Genomic DNA, 17,009 nt, shown 5'->3' on the forward strand with positions numbered 1-17,009 from the left:
TTCACATCTAAGCATATTTAGACAGCATTTTCTCAAACACTGTACAGTAAAACTATTTGCCCTTTACTGTGGCAACACCTGACGTCTTCCTTAAGCAGAATCCAGAGAAATCTTTGCGTCACATATAAAGGTTTTCCAGTTATGAGCACCCAAAAATGGCCTTTTGACCCTTACTGTACAGCATTTAAGCATATTTAGGCTGCATTATCTCAAAAACTGTACAGTACAACTGTTTGTCCTTTACTGTGGCAACACCTGATATCCTCCTTAAGCAGAATCCAGAGACATTTCTGCGTCACATATAAAGGTTTTCCAGTTATAAGCTTCCAAAAATGGCTTTTTGACCCTTACTGTATATTCACATCTAAGCATATTTAGGTAGTATTTTCTCAAAAACTGTACAGTAAAACTGTTTGTCCTCCACTGTGGCAACACCTGATGTCCTCCTTAATCAGAATCCAGCAAAATTTCTGCATCACCTATAAAGGTTTTCCAGTTATAAGCATCCAAAAATGGCTTTTTGACCCTTACTGTATGGTGACATCTAAGCATATTTAGGCTGCATTATCTCAACAACTATACAGTAAAACTGTTTGCCATTTACTGTGGCAACACCTGATGTCTTTCCTAACAAGAATCCAGAGAAATTTCTCCGTCACCTATGTGTGTGGTGTGTTATCCATCTATATATAGTATATACATATTTTTTATATATATATATATATATATATATATATATATATATATATATATATGTGTGTGTGTGTGTGAGTGCATACTACTTACATTTGGGGAGAGACAAACAGATAGACATTTTCACCTCACCTCGTGTTTCAATCATTTATTTAGCGTAAATATCAGCATTACAGTTCGATAGTTTAAGGTTCATGTCGTTTAGCTGCTGAAATCTTTTGTGATTATTACGTCTCAGAATTCATCGTTTTATTTTTTAAAGCGGAAATAGTTTGTGCGCAGCGGTCTCTGCGCCTTTACCGCAAAGCCGAGCACAGGAGGGGGTTTAATTTAGGAGCGGCTCGCTTGACTACGTGAAAAGGAGAGGCGGCTGACTTGACCGCAGTCTCTCGCCCAGTGACTGCTGAGACGAGGACAAGCTTTCTGCAATAATTGTGCCTAATATAATACAATTTATAATATTTCATGATTGATTCGGCTACATACATATTGCTGGAGTGCTGGAGGGTGCTCCTTCAGGGGGACTCCATTGTTCTGCTGGGGGACTTCAAGGCTCACGTGGGCAATGACAGTGAGACCTGGAGGGGAGTGAATGGGAGGCATGGTCCCCCCCCTCTGAACCCATATGGCACTGCTCCTCCTCAATCCGAGATTCGACTATCCAGCAGACTCTCCTCTCCAGGACCCCTGAATAGACCTTACCAGGGAGGCTGAGGAGTGTGATTCCCCTGTAATTGGAACACACCTTCCGCTCCCCCTTCTTAAAAAGGGGGACCACCACCCCAGTCCCAGAAAAATAACTAGAAAGCCGCAAACACCGTTTAAGGCCCTCATAGCTACGGCGCTGCTCGGCCTATTGGCGCCGCCTCCCCTGTCCACCCCCCACCCCCATAGCCCCACTTAGCGGCAGCAGCCAACCTCCACTGGATAGATGGTGGTCTTTCAGCCTACCTCCCAACACTCTGCAGCCAAGGCTGCATATGTTGCCCTCTTGCGCTCAAATGCAATCACAATCTCATCCTCTGATGGAACTGTTAGTTAAATTAGGTACACTACTTTTGCTGTTTTGGACCATGCAACAATGTTGGGGCGAAGAGATGTGGTGGCAATCGTGGTTGGAAATTGGAGCTGTATGTCAAGGTCTACCTACATGTCCCACTCCTGACCAGGGGAAGTAAGCTTTGGTTTCACTTTTGGCCTAGTGGGCCATGTTCATAGGATCAAGGTGAATTGAGCAAAACACCACAACAGTGTTAATAAGTGAAAGATCTTGAGAATCTGATTTATGTTGTTGCAAGGCATTTTCTGCAACATTATATAAATGATATCCTACTTCAAACTACAGTTGGGGATTTTGAAGTATATTGGATTGTTGTTTGTTTCTGTCCTCTGCAGACACCAACTCGCTGGGGAGAAGCTATGCAGCACCAGAAGGATAAGGTAAAGACTTTTGATGGAGGGAGCCTCATCAGGAAAGAAGGTGAGACAGCATCACTTTTGTGAAAACTGACCTATTTGATAAAATAAGTATCAGTACAATTGTAAATAAGTGACAAAGCAACATAATCACTTAACCTCCTTTGGGTTTTTCCACCAGCAAATAATCTAAACCACAGTTAACAATAATGCATTTACCACATAAACAAGCATGGGGGAACAACCAAACAGGCTTACTGCATAGCAGGGCATTCAGTTTGATTCTGCAGCACTGTGAATAGTTATAGTTGATAAATATGAATTTATTGCACCAGTGAAAACTCTTTAACAAAAAAACAAAACAAAAGCTCATGTGAATGTTATGAGCATACATACACATTATTAGCAGACCTTTTGGCCTGACAGTACAGTTAAAACTTTACAAAAATAACATTATTGTATCTACCTGTAGACAAAGATGTCCATAAAGCCCTTTGTCTTCCTCCTTTGAGCTGTATCTGACTCAAAGTTGTGTGGCTGGATGTCTTGTAACATGTTTGGGTTAACTAGTAAGTGCTGATATTCCCCTGGAAAACGTGTGGTTTCTGACTAAGCACACTCACAATAGGTAGGTTATTTAAAACGACCAGCTGGTCTCAGCGTTGAAGTGGCCATCGATCACCCCTTGAAAAAGGCTGACCAGTCTGCAATAAACCAGATACATTGGGTTATGATATAGCATAATATGATACAAAAACTATAACGGTCCATCCATCTATTTTCTTAACTGCTTCGTCAGTTAGTGGTGTTGTGGTCCCGCAAGAAGGGGGTACACTCTGTTTTCCATTCCATTCCATGTTTTCCATTCCATTCTAGATTGCGCAGTCTGTTGGCAGCAAATTGTTGTAGCTCTGACTTGCTATCTTGATTTTTTTTTTTTTTTTTTTTTGACATGCTCAAGTCAAAGTATGACTGTCTGTACTGCACAATTTCCTCCTTACCTCCCTGACACGCATGCCCGAGCTGCAAAAATGGTCTCTTATGTTCGGCAGTATATATCTGTGTGAGCAACTGTTTTCTTTAATGAAGATGAACAAAACACCACACAGGAGTCATCTCACTGATGAACACCTTCATTCAGTCCTGAGGATTTCCTCAGCTCAGAGCCTGACTCCACAAACTGATACACTTGCATGTAAAAAGCAATGCCAAGTATCTGGATTCAGTGTTTAAGCAAAAATAGGCCCAACTATTATTTAACATATGAAAATGTTTAATACAGTACTGAGACCTCCACTGAGACCTCACTTTCTGAATAAAAAAAAAAGAGTTTGGCCCTCGACTTTGTTCCTCTTTATAATTTTGGCCCCCTGTGAAATTTGAGTTTGACACCCCTGACCTAAGGAAAGCATGTATAATTTGAAAGGTCCAAGTACTGAACCTTGTGGAACTCAGTGACTTGCTCTGATTTTTGAGGAAGACTAATCATTTATATTAAAAATAGAGAAGTCTGTGTAAAATGCACTGTCTCACTGATTATGACTTTCAAGATTGTATGTTCTACGGTAATCACTGCATTGCTAGATGTTTAATAGAAAAACAAAATGTAAAGTAGTCTGTAACTGTTCCACTTTTTTTATTTAAATAAATTTTATTATTGAACAAAAAAATGCAGAACATAAACTTCAAAGCCAGAGGTTCTAGTTTTAAATAAAAGGGGTACAAAGAGAATATGAAAGCTCTGAAGTATACAGATAAATCCAAGAATCTTCATTTGTGCATACGTGCATACATTTCTCCATCAGTTGAAGTATCAGTGAGAAAATTAAGAAAATTGAGTTTTCAAAATCTCTAATGATGGTGTTGTATTTGAAATGTTCTTGTGAAGACATTGTAAAGCTTGGCTTGCCGTCAGCCAATTTCCTTTTATGAATGTGAAACTTTCCTACTTACTTTTGGCCCTCTGTGAATTTGAGTTTGACACCCCTGAAATAAGGCGTCATGAAAATAAAACAGACTTATTGAAATACTGGAAATCTGTACTGCTGGACTACCACTTAAATATCTGCATTGCAATGTATGAAGGTCAGCATATCTACATGTTCTGGGTCGAGACCAGCTCTCTTCTGGGACACTATGTTCCCAGCAACAGAAAAGAGGCGCTTAGAGGGTGATGAGGTACCTGTAAGACATAGAAATGATTAGGCTAAATCTGCCAGTGTTGGGTACTTGGTTTCGTTGAGCTTACATCAGGACAGGGGACACTGTTTCTTTGAGATGGGCTGCTCACTGAAGTACATCAGCAACTGTGAAGAGAAAAAAGATGCAAAAGCTTGGGGTTAAATAGCATGTTTAATTCGATCCAAAGATTCCACCAATAGGGTTAGGTCAAACAACCAGCAAATCACGAATGATTTATTGGTTGTTTGATTCCTGCTGCTCAGTCTCACCATCACTGGCTGAATCACATCCAAGAAGTGCATCTCGGGTTGAATGAGAATCGTGTGTTTTGCAAGCTGAGGCTGTGGCATGCTCACTGTCTGATGGTGTGACCTCCCCTCCACCGGGATGGTTCCTCCTCACAAAGGCTTTCTGAAGGGATAAGGCTTACACTCTATTCAAGACACTGAACCGCTCCTCTGGTGTTAGGAATTTAATTTTACAAAATCTTGGGTCTAGCGCAGCTGCAATGATTTCCTTGCTTGGCTCATCATCTGTGACAGAGACAATGTTGGACCAGTGCATCATAGGCAGTATTAGTTGACTTTAACATTCCTCTGAACAGAGGAGGCAGGGAAGAGATGGTCACATACTTCTCACCACTCAAGTAAACAGTGGCGCATTCAAAGGCCTCAAGAGCTTTTGCCAGTTCCCCTAAGGGGGTCCACTGATCAGGTTTGAGGTCCAGGTATTGTTTACCTTTCTGGGTTACTTTTGGATCAGACAGAGCTGCAGTCAGAGGCCATCTTTGTTCCAGTAGGCAGGTGGTCATATAATAGGTGCTATTCCATCTGGTCGAGATGTCCTGGATTAGATTGTGCTCCGGAGTCCCCATCTGGTTCTGTTTGGCCCTTAGTTTGCTTGATGCCAACTCACTTCGTTTAAAGTGCTCCACAAGAGACCTTGCTGCACCTAATGCTTTAGGATGATTTGAGTTTGTTTCAGCGCATGATTAACCACCAGTTGTAAAGTGTGGCCTGCACAACAGAAAGACAGCCACACATGCCTCTCGAACAAGATGTTCGCAGCCAGCACAATATTGGGGGAATTGTCATGCACAATGCCTACAATTTTGGAGAGAGGAATTTCAAATTTTTGTAAAGCTTCCTCAATCCAGTTGGCTATGTTGGAGGCAGTGTGCCGTTCGTCAAGTGGCATTGTAGTTAGGCATATGTTTTTCAACACCCAGTCATCTAAATATTGACAAGTAATGCCCAGGTATGCCTCTGTGGCAATACTGATCCAGGCATCGGCTGTAAGGGCAATCTTGCCATTTGTTGATTTTAGAGCATCTTTTATCAGACCGATATGTCTATCATATTATTCCTCCATGAGCTTAGTAAAATGTGGTCTAGAAGGCAAAATATTATCTGGATTGAAGGGTTTGACCATTTCCTTGAATTCCTTGCCTTCAACCATTGACAATGGCCTCATATCGAACACCAGCATGTTGAGAACACAACAGTGAGGACTCTGGCTATTGAGGGGTGCAGACACCTCTGCAGACGAGTCGTTCACTCGTCTTTGTTTTGAATTTCTAAAATGGCAAAATGAAAACAGATAATGAGGCAATAGTGTTTTTGGCAAAATATGGACTACCACACCACATCACATGCATACAAAATTAATCTATTTAACTCTTACGATGTTATAAATAAATTATACCTATTTATGCTAGGTGTTTATTATTTGTTACCAAACAGTGACGTGGAATTGCATTGAAATTATTAATTACATCTTAAAAATGCTTATTTTGTAACAAACAAAACGCATACCTGTCAAGTTCTGGGTTTAAAAGTTCAAGAAATTGTCTGGCAACTGCCAGAGAAAGGAGAAAGTTGAGGCTTCTTTAGTGATTGCTGTTGGTGTAAAGGACTGGGTAAGACTGGAACCATGGTCTGAAGAGAGGTGCAGACTCTTACATAATCTTCACTACTGTCGCCTGAGTTCCTTTTCTGCACAGAACTAGACACTGATAATCAAAACAAGCAATAAAAGTGCCTCTTAGCTTCCATTAAGAATGTATGTGTGTTTGATTAATGATCAGTTTCTCTATGTAAAATTAATGAAAAAAACGACAACCCTGTACTTCTGAAGTGAGAGTGGAAAGTCCTTGATGACAGCTGTGTTCCACTTGTTGTCTGCATTATAGGGTCAGTCTATCAGCCAACATCTACCTGTCGACCGTTGGTGCTGCACATGGCATGAGATGTGCTGGACTAAAATTTGCAAATACAAGTTTGAAAAATATCAGATGATCTCATCAATAGATTGAAGGTGTAAGCTGCAGTTTGAGTCATCAAGATATTGTCATACCAAAAGATGAAATCAAACTTTATAAAGCACTTTTATGCCAAAGGCAACAAAATGCTTTGTATAATTAAAAAAAGCATATATGTGAAACAGGTTTTAAACACCAAAATATGTAGCATAAAATATTAAAACACACAAATTTTATTTTTATTTCACACTTATACCGAGACAAACAAAAAAAAAAACAAAACAAAACAAAACAAAACATGACTTCTAACATATCTCTTCACTTCATGTAGATAAAAGTTCATCAAAATAACATTGGGATGCAGGACCCTCCACTACCAGACTTTACGGGAGCAAACGTAAATAGTAACTGTACTTACTACACTTTATGGAACACAGACAGTTCACCAGCTTCAACCTCAAGAAGGCTCATTTCTGCCCAGTTACCAGTAAAATTTATTCTCATACATGAATAAATTCATACATAAAAATGTCATAAATAAAATGTTTGCGCTCTGGTTCGGTGAACTAATCGGACGATGGAAATTTAAGACAGTAGAACGTCATTTTAAAAAAAAAACAAAAAAAACAAATACATGTCCTTTCCTGGTTAAATTATACCAGTATCAGACTACATGATGGTCACCTTGTTGGATTAAAATGATCATAACTGCCATGTTGTGGTGGGAAGACCAAAGCTACAACCATCACTGTGACCATACATACATCTTGAATGCCGTACTTTCTGTGTGGTAGCAGGCAAGATAAGAGTACCCACACTTTGACAGATTACACCCCACAAACATAAAAATATTTTATTGGAATTTTATGTGAAAGACCAAGGGCCTCATTTATCAAACTGTGGGTAGCAACGCTGACTACAGGTGGCGTACATACGGAAAACAGAAAATGCGGCGCAAAAAAACTTCACGATTTACAAAGCAGTGCGCACACACGCCCCACGCCAGTTTCGCTTCATAAATCAGGATCAACCCTAAATTTTGCGCACGTGAGGGAAACACCTTTTCACGCCCACATGTTGGCCATAAAAGTTTAGGTGAACGCCCCTGATAAATATTAATTCATCTCATTTCCATGACGGTTCTGCAGGAAAAAAAAGCAAAAATTAGGATTTTTCTGGGAAATTAGGTAGAAATTCTAATCGATAAGGTTGTAAAATGTAAAAATATTTTATCTGGTGGAGATGGGATGGACATCACCACCAGAAATACCGCAGTCCAGAAAGGCAGAGGAGTGTCAACAGGTGACAGATGATGTCAGCTTGTCTCACCAGCGACTGGACTTATTCAGAAAGTAAAAATAAAGTGGTCAGACAATAAAATGCAGGGAGAGAGTGCATCTTCGTCCACAGGAGGAGGATGTTTGCCAGGGAGGAGGGGGGGGCTGCTGTTCACTGCCACAGATTAAAAGCTGGCGGGGAAAATGAATGAGTCCAGAACTCGAACTAAATGCACCAGATGATGCTGAAAGTGATTCGTTCCTTTGTTTCATATGATAAAATGAACGTACATAAATGAGACGTCTCTGACTCCAGTTTATTTATTGTTAAAATACTTGTGTCTCTGTGTGTCCCTGCTGGGTTGCAGCGCTGCAGATGTGGCTGAAGAGGGGGAGGCCAGTGATCCCACCTTGTTCAGAACACATTTTAGTGGTTGATGTTTTACGTGGTGGAGTAACAATATCAAATGTGCGTTTTATTTTTTTGGCAAATTCTGTTAATGTCCAACATTCTGCGTAAAAGTTTATATTTGATTTTGAACAAATGTCTCAAATTTCACACCATTTCTTTGGTTTGATTTTCTGCCTTTGGTGTCTTCTTGTAGTTCTTGCGTCTCGTGGAGTATGTAACAGGCTTCAGTCGGCTCCGGCTGCAGGTCAATGTAGAATAACTGCAGTAAGTTGTGGAAGTTCACTACAACATAGTTCATACCATTGTCAGAGACAAATGGCTGCATTATTTTTGTAGAAACACAAACGTAGTTCGTCGAGTTAAACACTGTAATATCCCTCTGTTACCACAGCAACACGTTAATCAGCTGGTTCAGATCAGCTGTCTTTTAACAGGTGAATAAGAGAAATGCGCTGTAGCCTGACAGCGGTTCTTTGGCATGAAACATACATCGAGGCCAACATGAAACAGTTCCTATACTTCAGCAAATGTTGTAGAAACTAAATACAAATTTGTTATAAAATGTTTAATGTGTGGGACCATGGCATAAGCAGATTAAACAACTCGTAACCGTGTGTTAGACAGTTATAATGCCCAACGCGGAGTCGAGAACACAACAACGAACAGCATTGTTTAATCCTTACTTTATTTTTCTATTTATCTATTCAGTTTACGTCAGTATTTGCACTTTGTCAAGACAAAGCTTTACGTTATTTGTTTGTTTTATGTGGAATCCTAAATACTTTCTTTTTTTTTTAAAAGTCACGGTTGAATATAAAATTTAAAAAAAAATCATGTTAAAGATAAAAGGAAAATGTGTTAGATAATCGAGATCTCATTTCAGTCAAAATAATCGTGATTGTAATTTTTACCATAATCGAGCAGCCCTAATACAACACTGCTACTATTGTTGACTGAGGCTTTGTGCATTTCAAGATATGACTGAATAAGCTCTAAGAAGGAGAAGATGGGATTTTTATCTGCAGGTTTTGAAATTCAACTTTATCTTTTTATTTCAGTGTTCCCTGCTGATGATAATGGGCTGGTGGACAGTGCCTTCAGTTTACCAATGATGATATCTACTGTGAAGAATGAGGATGATAAAAAAGAGCTTCAGCCTTGGTTATATTCAACTCTCCTTCATCAAACCCAAACTGAAGGCAACACAGACATGGAAGCTCTGATCAACTACCCAGCTGAACAGATTAAATCAGAACCTGATGAAGAAGACTGTGGAGGACCAGAACTAACCAGTAATCCAGATCTAAATACTTATTTCCAACCAAAAAGTGACAGAAAGGCTTCAGGTTCTTCAGAGATCAAACAATTGTCACATATTGGAACTGAAACAAAAGGTGGTGATAAAAAATGGAATATCAGCAGGGCACATAGGTCAGATGTAAACTCTGATATGACCATAAAATCACTCAGCTCTGAATGTGATGAACAGTTTAACTCCCAAAGATCTCATCAGAGACATTCAACAAAAAGTCCCGTCAGCTGTTTGAACACTAAGAAATGTTCAAAAACTTTGCAACCTTTAAATTTACAAAAGAGAATCCACCCAGGAAAAAAAAAGTCACATGTGACATTTGTAATAAAATCTCTCTTCACAAAGGGAATCTTAGGATGCACGTGAGAATCCACACAGGAGACAAACCATTCTGTGGTGAATGTGGACAAATATTTAGTCGAAAGACAAGCTTAAACCAACACATGAAAATCCACGCAGGAGTGAGACCATATTTCTGTGAGGTTTGCGGTAAATTATTTAGACGTGGGAAACTTTAAAAGGACATTTGGAAGTCCATTCAAAATGAAAGCAGCACAGAAGCAAATCTGTAAACAATGCCATGTGTACATTTTAGTTTTGTGCTGGTTAGAACTTTACAAGGGTTTTCTATTACAGTTGCTAAAGGAAGAGTTTCAGCCGAAAATGTCTGACATAAACTCTGACCATCTCCTAACTGAGCCCCAAGATGCTCCATTCAGCCTTGATTAATCATGATTTTAATTCACCTTTTTCTGTGTTTTTGATCAGATACCGTACATTTTAATAAACTATCCTAAAATTACAGAACCGAGTAAACAAAACCAAAACCATCAACCAACCTCTCATCCAGCCTACACTATCCTCTCACTTCATGGTGATCTGTAATTCAGGTGGTGAACAGGCAGTTGAAGGACTACATACTTAATTCTGTTTTATTCATATTTACTCATTTGTATTATTACTCAATTTCTCAATTTCTCTTTATACATTATGATCTCACCCACTACTCATCAGAACCCATGGACAGCTCATTGTTGAGGTATTGCAGTAATCCAATGAAAACATTGACTAGTTATTCTGCACAAGTCTGAGATACAATGTCACTGATTTTTGCAATATTATATAGGTGAAAGAAGGAAGTTTTAGAAGCCTGTTTTAAATGCAAGCCAAATGATAAATCCTGATCAAAATAAGTCCACAGTTCCTCACTGTTGTAGTGGATGCCAGATGAATGTTATCCATTTTAGTCACATAGCAAGATAATTTAGTCCAGAGTTTTTCAGGTCCGAAGTTGACAACCTGTCTTGTCTGAATTTGGCAAAACAAAGTTCAGTCATCTGGTCTTTATCTGTAGAACATCTCTGTAATTAAAAAAATTTAAATCTGGATGTAAATCTGATTATCATCTGCATAGCAATGAAAGTTTATGCCGTCTAATAATATGACCCAAGGAACTCAGACATGTGGAACTCCGTTCCTTGCTCAGATGTGTTAGGAATACTAATCATTTACATTAAAAACAGTGAAGTCCATGTAAAGTGCACTGTCTTGCTGATTATGACCGTAAAGTTACTTGGTATTGGCTAGATATTTAATAGAAACCAAAATATAAAGTAGTCTGTAGCTGTCCCACTATGTTTTTTTAATTTAAATAAATTTTATTATTGAACAAAAAATGCAGAACATAAACTGTTCAGCCAGAGGTTCCAGTTTTAAATGGAAAAAGGGTACTAAGAGAATATGAAAACTATGAAGTATACAGATAAATGTAAGAATCTTCACTTGTGTATACGTGCATACATTTCTCCGTTAGTTGAGGTATCAGTGAGTAAGGAACTATATGAATGAGGGAAGAATTTTTCCAACATGCTTGGTTTTTAAGACATTTGTGTTTTCAAGATCTCTAATGATTGTGCTGGATTGGAAATTTTCGTGTGAAAACATTGTAAAGCTCGGCTTGCTGTCAGCCCATTTCCTTTTATGAATGTGAAACTTTGGGAGAGTCTAACAAGTTTTACAAAATAAAATCCCAAGTTCTTTTCCACTCTCTTTTATAAATGAAGAAAAATGTCCTTTTCATGCAGATGTGCGTACAAAATGGTGTGTTTTCCTTTTAATAAAATTTAGTGAACAAACAGTGATAAAAACAAACGTTCAATCCTTTCTTCATCCAAGCAGCAAAAACTAGAAGAGTAATTCATGTTCACATTTTGCTGGTCAAATTTTGTGTATATAATTTTGTTAAAAAAAAAAACAAAAAAACAAAAAAAAAACCCTCAATTTAATTTTTAAGGCAAATATTATCATTCATCCACATCTTTTTCCAATCAGTATCATTAAGGAGAAAAGTCTAAAGGATTTTTGCAGAAGGAATCATTACATTTACAAAAAGATTTCTAATGTATTAATAACAACATTTGTCTTTGGTAATATCTACATTTCCAACACAAATATTGTTTACAAGAGCAGTCATATAAAGCTCGGTTCTCGATCCTACAAGTTGCTGTAAAACGTTCCTTGGGATAGCAGTAAAACCAAATATTCCTTTGGTAGAATTATGTCAAATTTAATGTAAATTTTCAGAGAGCAACACTTTACTATCAGCTTTCCTAAGTTGGGAGACTAAGATATTACCATTATTTACCCAGTATTTGTTTCATAAACATATATTTTTATTAAGAATGCACCCGATATTTAAAACGTAATAGTTTGTAGGTGAGAAGTTATGTTTGTTCAGTAATTTCCATGCTAGCAGAGCTTGCTTGTAAAAATTTGCAAATTTTACTGGTAATTCATCAAGATCATAGTCACATCTTTTTAATTGTTCCATTATTGGGTCGAATTCAAAGTGGTTCAAAGTGAAGATTTTTCATTTCATTTCATTTCATTTTTCATTTTTGCTCATGACAGTACCCATATATGTGAAGGTATTCTTTACAGGAATACCATTTATCTCCATCATGTCACATTCCTTTACTTTCCAAAGACATGTTTTACTTTGGAAAACATGTCTATACATTGGACCACCTTGGCAATTTTCTTATTAGATAGGAAAATTGTGTCATCTGTGAGTTGTGATAGTTTAAATTCTCTGTCTGCTGTCATAATAACATTAATTTAGCTATTTTTTATATGTACAGCCATAATTTCTGTAACAAGAAGAAATGAGAAAGGACTTGGAGGACAAATACCGAGTGACTTCATGTCTTCAAGCAAGCCAATACACTTTTGAACTTCTGCTATATGATCTTTTGGTCACAAGTTAATTTAAATCCTTGTCTTTTTGATACGCTTTCTTCACTTTCAGAATTAGCATATAAAATCTTATTTTTAAAAAAAATGAATAACATGCAGTGATATAATCCTTTTGATCTTCATGTATGTGGTAATTAATTTTGAGTTTAGAGAGAAAAGAGAATTCGTAATTCCATTTTTTCTAAATTAAAAAGATATTTGTACATTTTTCTCCTTGTTCTAACCATTTCCCTTTTCTTTAGAAATTTTGTCTAATTTGAGTTGTAATACTGCCAATTCTCCAAGTTCCCCTTCAGAAATTTTGGTAATTATTTAGGATTTTTTTTTTTTTTTTTTTTTTTTTAGTTTAGGCAATTCTTTTTCCAGATAAAATAATTATACATTTAAAAACAATAGCTATTAGAATTTCTATCTCATATTCCAGAAAATTCCTCTTTTTTTGCTTTTTTCCCCGCTCAACCGTCATGGAAATGAAATCCAATAATATTTATCAGGGTTGTTTGCCTGACCTTTTATAGCCAACATGTGGAGTGACAAGATGTTCAAAATGTGCAAAATTTAGTGTTGGTTCTAATTTACAAAGTAAACAGGCGTGGGACATGCATGTGCACAGCTTTATAAATCGGGAAGTTTTTTTCCATACACATGCCACCTGTAGTCATCGTTGCCACGTACGGTTTTAAAAATGAGGCCTCTTCAAGTCGACATTTTACCCAATATCAGTTAGTGTCAAACTAGTGCCATCTAGGGGTTAGAAATGGTCATATCATCAACCCTACCTATCCAAGCAGAGTTGCAAAGGAAGATGGAGGACATCATCCGCTGCACCCCTGCTAGATTGTCAGAAGGCCTTTAAATTAATGAATAAATAAAAAAGATTTTATACAAGTTTTGTAAAAACAAACATTTGTTATAAAGTGTTTACTGTGTGGGACTATAGTGATGACAACGCTGCGTTGCGGCGTCTAGACTTCACGTTGTGTTATGAAATGCGTCTCCTCGTTGTTTAATCCTTACTTATTGGACTGTATTTGTTTTGCTGCCTGATGACTTGAAGGGAAATTATATCATCATAACAGTTTAACAACACTAATAAAATAATTTATTGAATAATCACTTAACACAGATTCCTTAAAAATGGACATAAAAAACACAGCTCTAAACATTGTCATGTAGGAAATGCATAAATTTAAAAAATAAATGTCTGTATATATAGTTTGGCGTGTATTTATTAACTTTTCATCCATTAAAAATACATTATTTAATGGCCATATATGGCATCTATATTTTCTAATACAGCATATAAATAACTGGTCCTGCTCTCCTGATGCATACTGTTAGATGTCAGACAGTAGAGCGTGTGACTAAATATTCGCTTACACGTAAAATTTGCCTTGTAAACATCTTCACTGACTCTGCAGCCGAGGAGGCACCTATCAATGTCTGTTTTGCAGTGCTTTTGATTTTGAGGACGTACAGTACCAACTAGGTACAGTAGACATTTTTAAAAGGTGCAGGTCTTCTGTGGAGCACGGATGAGTAATATCTGTCTCTAGGCAGCTGTGACTGTCCTACATGCAGGCATAGAGGGGAGGAGGTCGGGACCTGCGTAGATTCTGCCCAAAAAAACATTTTTTCTGACTGTTGTATTTTCTTTTTTATTTTGTTAATTATTTTTATTTTGAGTGTTGATGTGCGTGACCGACATAGGCTGTTGGAAAGTTTTTAAAATATGGAACAAAATGTGTCTTGGATTGGTTCAATCCAGGATGCAGCATTTGTCTGTCCATTAAAGGATGATTCCATATTTTAGGGGACGAGTGGCAACCCTAGTAGTAATTCACTACACCATACAATGAAAGTCGGATGCTGCAAACGATGCGTATGTTTGGTCAGTATGTTGAAGTTTTGGAAGATTAATTATAGATTAAAGATAGGATGGCACCGGCCCACGATGGTTTTGCTCTGGGCGGGCTGGGCCCGCTGGGTCTTGGCAGGGGCTCTGCCGGGGGATACGGGTGGTCCTGGGACCTGTGGGCTGCTGACTCTCTGTGCGGCCCGCAATTCGGCACCCGGCGCCTGCTGGGCTGGCTTGTCGTGGCCCGGTGCTACCCGGTGTCCCTGCCTCTTCGCGCCGGGTGGCGCCTACCTGGGGGCTTCCACTGCTCTGGGCTCTGTGAGCAGTGGGCTTGCTGGGCCCTTGGGGTCTTGGGCTCCTCCCCAACACCTCAGGTCGTGGTCGTGCTCCCCTACAAGCACTCAGCTGATCTTTGATTGCATGATCACAGGTTGAACACTCACACGTGTATGCCCACAAAGCACTTATCTTCCCCTCTGCTTCCTACTAAATGTTGCTGATGACTCTCTGTAGGTGTGTTTGATAACGGTTGGTATTGTAATTATTATTTTATTAATTCCTTTACTTTTTTTTTTCTTTTTTTTGTCTGTTTTTGAATATTGTCACTATTCTACTTATGTCTTGTTGTATTTCTGTAGTAGTTTATATTGTTTTGCAAATACTGTAACTTTAGCAGCTTAGACATGCCTTTCTTTTCTCTCTCTTTTTCTCCCTTCATCTTCTTTTTTTTTTTCCTCTTCCCCTGCCAGGTCTAGCACGGCCATATCAAGACTGATGATCATTGCAAAATAATAAAATAAAATAAAAAAAATAATTATAATAACTAGAACCAGCTGTTATTGAAATAATAGCAAATGTGAATGCCCATTTATTGAACTATGCTGAATAATTGAAATGAAATTGCATAACTATAAGAAATAAAAAATGAAAAAAATTTTTTTTAAAAACACGCAAGTGGCATTTTTTCTAACTGCCCCACATCAGGATTTGAACCCATGACCTCCTGTATTGAAGCACACTGACTTACTCACTACACCACTAGTACTCTTAGCCACATATTGGAAAAAGCGTTCGAATTTTCCCAACTGGCATCGGAATGTCTTTTTTTTTTTTTTTTCTTTTTCTTTTTTTTTAAATTCCAACAGGGAGTAATTAGCAGGATTGCAAAGGATTGAAAACATGTGCGAGGTTGAACTAAACTCCAGTAAAGATGTGACAGACTTTATTGTTCAATGTGAAAAACTTTTTTTAAGGTCTTTAAGATTTATCAGTGTTGAAATGTTGCAAGGAATATTTTTGGAAAAAATCCATCATATTTAACTGAGACATTTGCAAATAAATTCCTTTGCTCCTGTGAAGCATTCAGCTGAGACCAATAGTTCACATTGAACAGCCTGCTGAACTGCATGCCATCACACAAGCAACAGCCGACAAACAACAACGGAGCTATATGTTAAATGCTGCATTTGAACCAGTGCCTTGTATGTGTACCTTCGTACTGGTGCACAAAATGGACCAATCGCTGAGCTGAATTCCGTTTCGTCCAATCACAGGAACAGATTTCAATACATTAACAAAAACATTAATAAAGTAAAAAGTTTAAATGTTAAAAAGACCAAAAGTCGTAGAACATATCTCCTGGAGTAGTGCTTCAGATATTTTGCAGGAAAGACACTGGGGACGGGAAATTGATGAACCGGACACTGCAAACTGGTGCAGAGCTCTGACACCCTGTTGACCAATCACTGTGCTGAATTTTTGCAAGGGCCAATCCGCATTTGGTTTGAAGGACTTTCATCCAATCACAAGGCTGAATTTATTTTCACAAAATGCTAAATATTTAAAAAACTAAAAAGATTTAAAACAAACAAAATTCGTAGCACACATGTCCTGAAGGAGCTAGTTTAAGATCTGAATGATTGAAGTGACTTGAACGGTGCAAGAGTAGTAGCACGGCAAAGTTTGGCAGGATAATAAAAATGGCCGAACAGGATCTCAATAATGTGAATACCCTATGGACATTCACATTAATAATAAAAATATTCAGATTATCAAGGGCAGCTATTTACATGAGATGTCTCCCTTGACAGAGCAAATCTGTCTGGCAAAAATATGGCACGCAGATTGCTGTTCTGTATGCTGAGATGCAGGACAGGTTAAAAAAATAAATAAATAAATTAGCAAGCATGTGTACAACTCTAACCGACTTAACTCGTCTAGATGTCTAGTTGCTCAGCTCTGGCTTGCAGCAGATATGGGTGCAGCGGTTATCTCCTTGCCTAACATGAAATTTCTTTCTTTTTCTTTCAAGTCCTCTAAGCATGCAGCTGTGTCTCACACTTGTG

At 38.0% G+C, this 17,009-nt stretch overlaps 1 long non-coding RNA gene across 1 annotated transcript in view; it reads left to right on the top strand.

Annotated features, from left to right (window-relative positions):
- The window catches only part of LOC306761061, a 12,858-nt gene extending 1,177 nt beyond the window's left edge, over positions 1 to 11,681 (top strand). The window contains exons 2-3 of the long non-coding RNA XR_013771465.1: positions 2,089 to 2,173; positions 9,298 to 11,681. This is a non-coding gene — a long non-coding RNA (uncharacterized lncRNA). The remainder of the gene's footprint in view (positions 1 to 2,088; positions 2,174 to 9,297) is intronic.
- Positions 11,682 to 17,009: the final 5,328 nt, after the last annotated feature.

The sequence above is a fragment of the Telmatherina bonti genome, assembly GCF_933228915.1.
Source record: "Telmatherina bonti genome assembly, chromosome: 10".
Lineage (NCBI taxonomy): Eukaryota > Metazoa > Chordata > Actinopteri > Atheriniformes > Telmatherinidae > Telmatherina > Telmatherina bonti.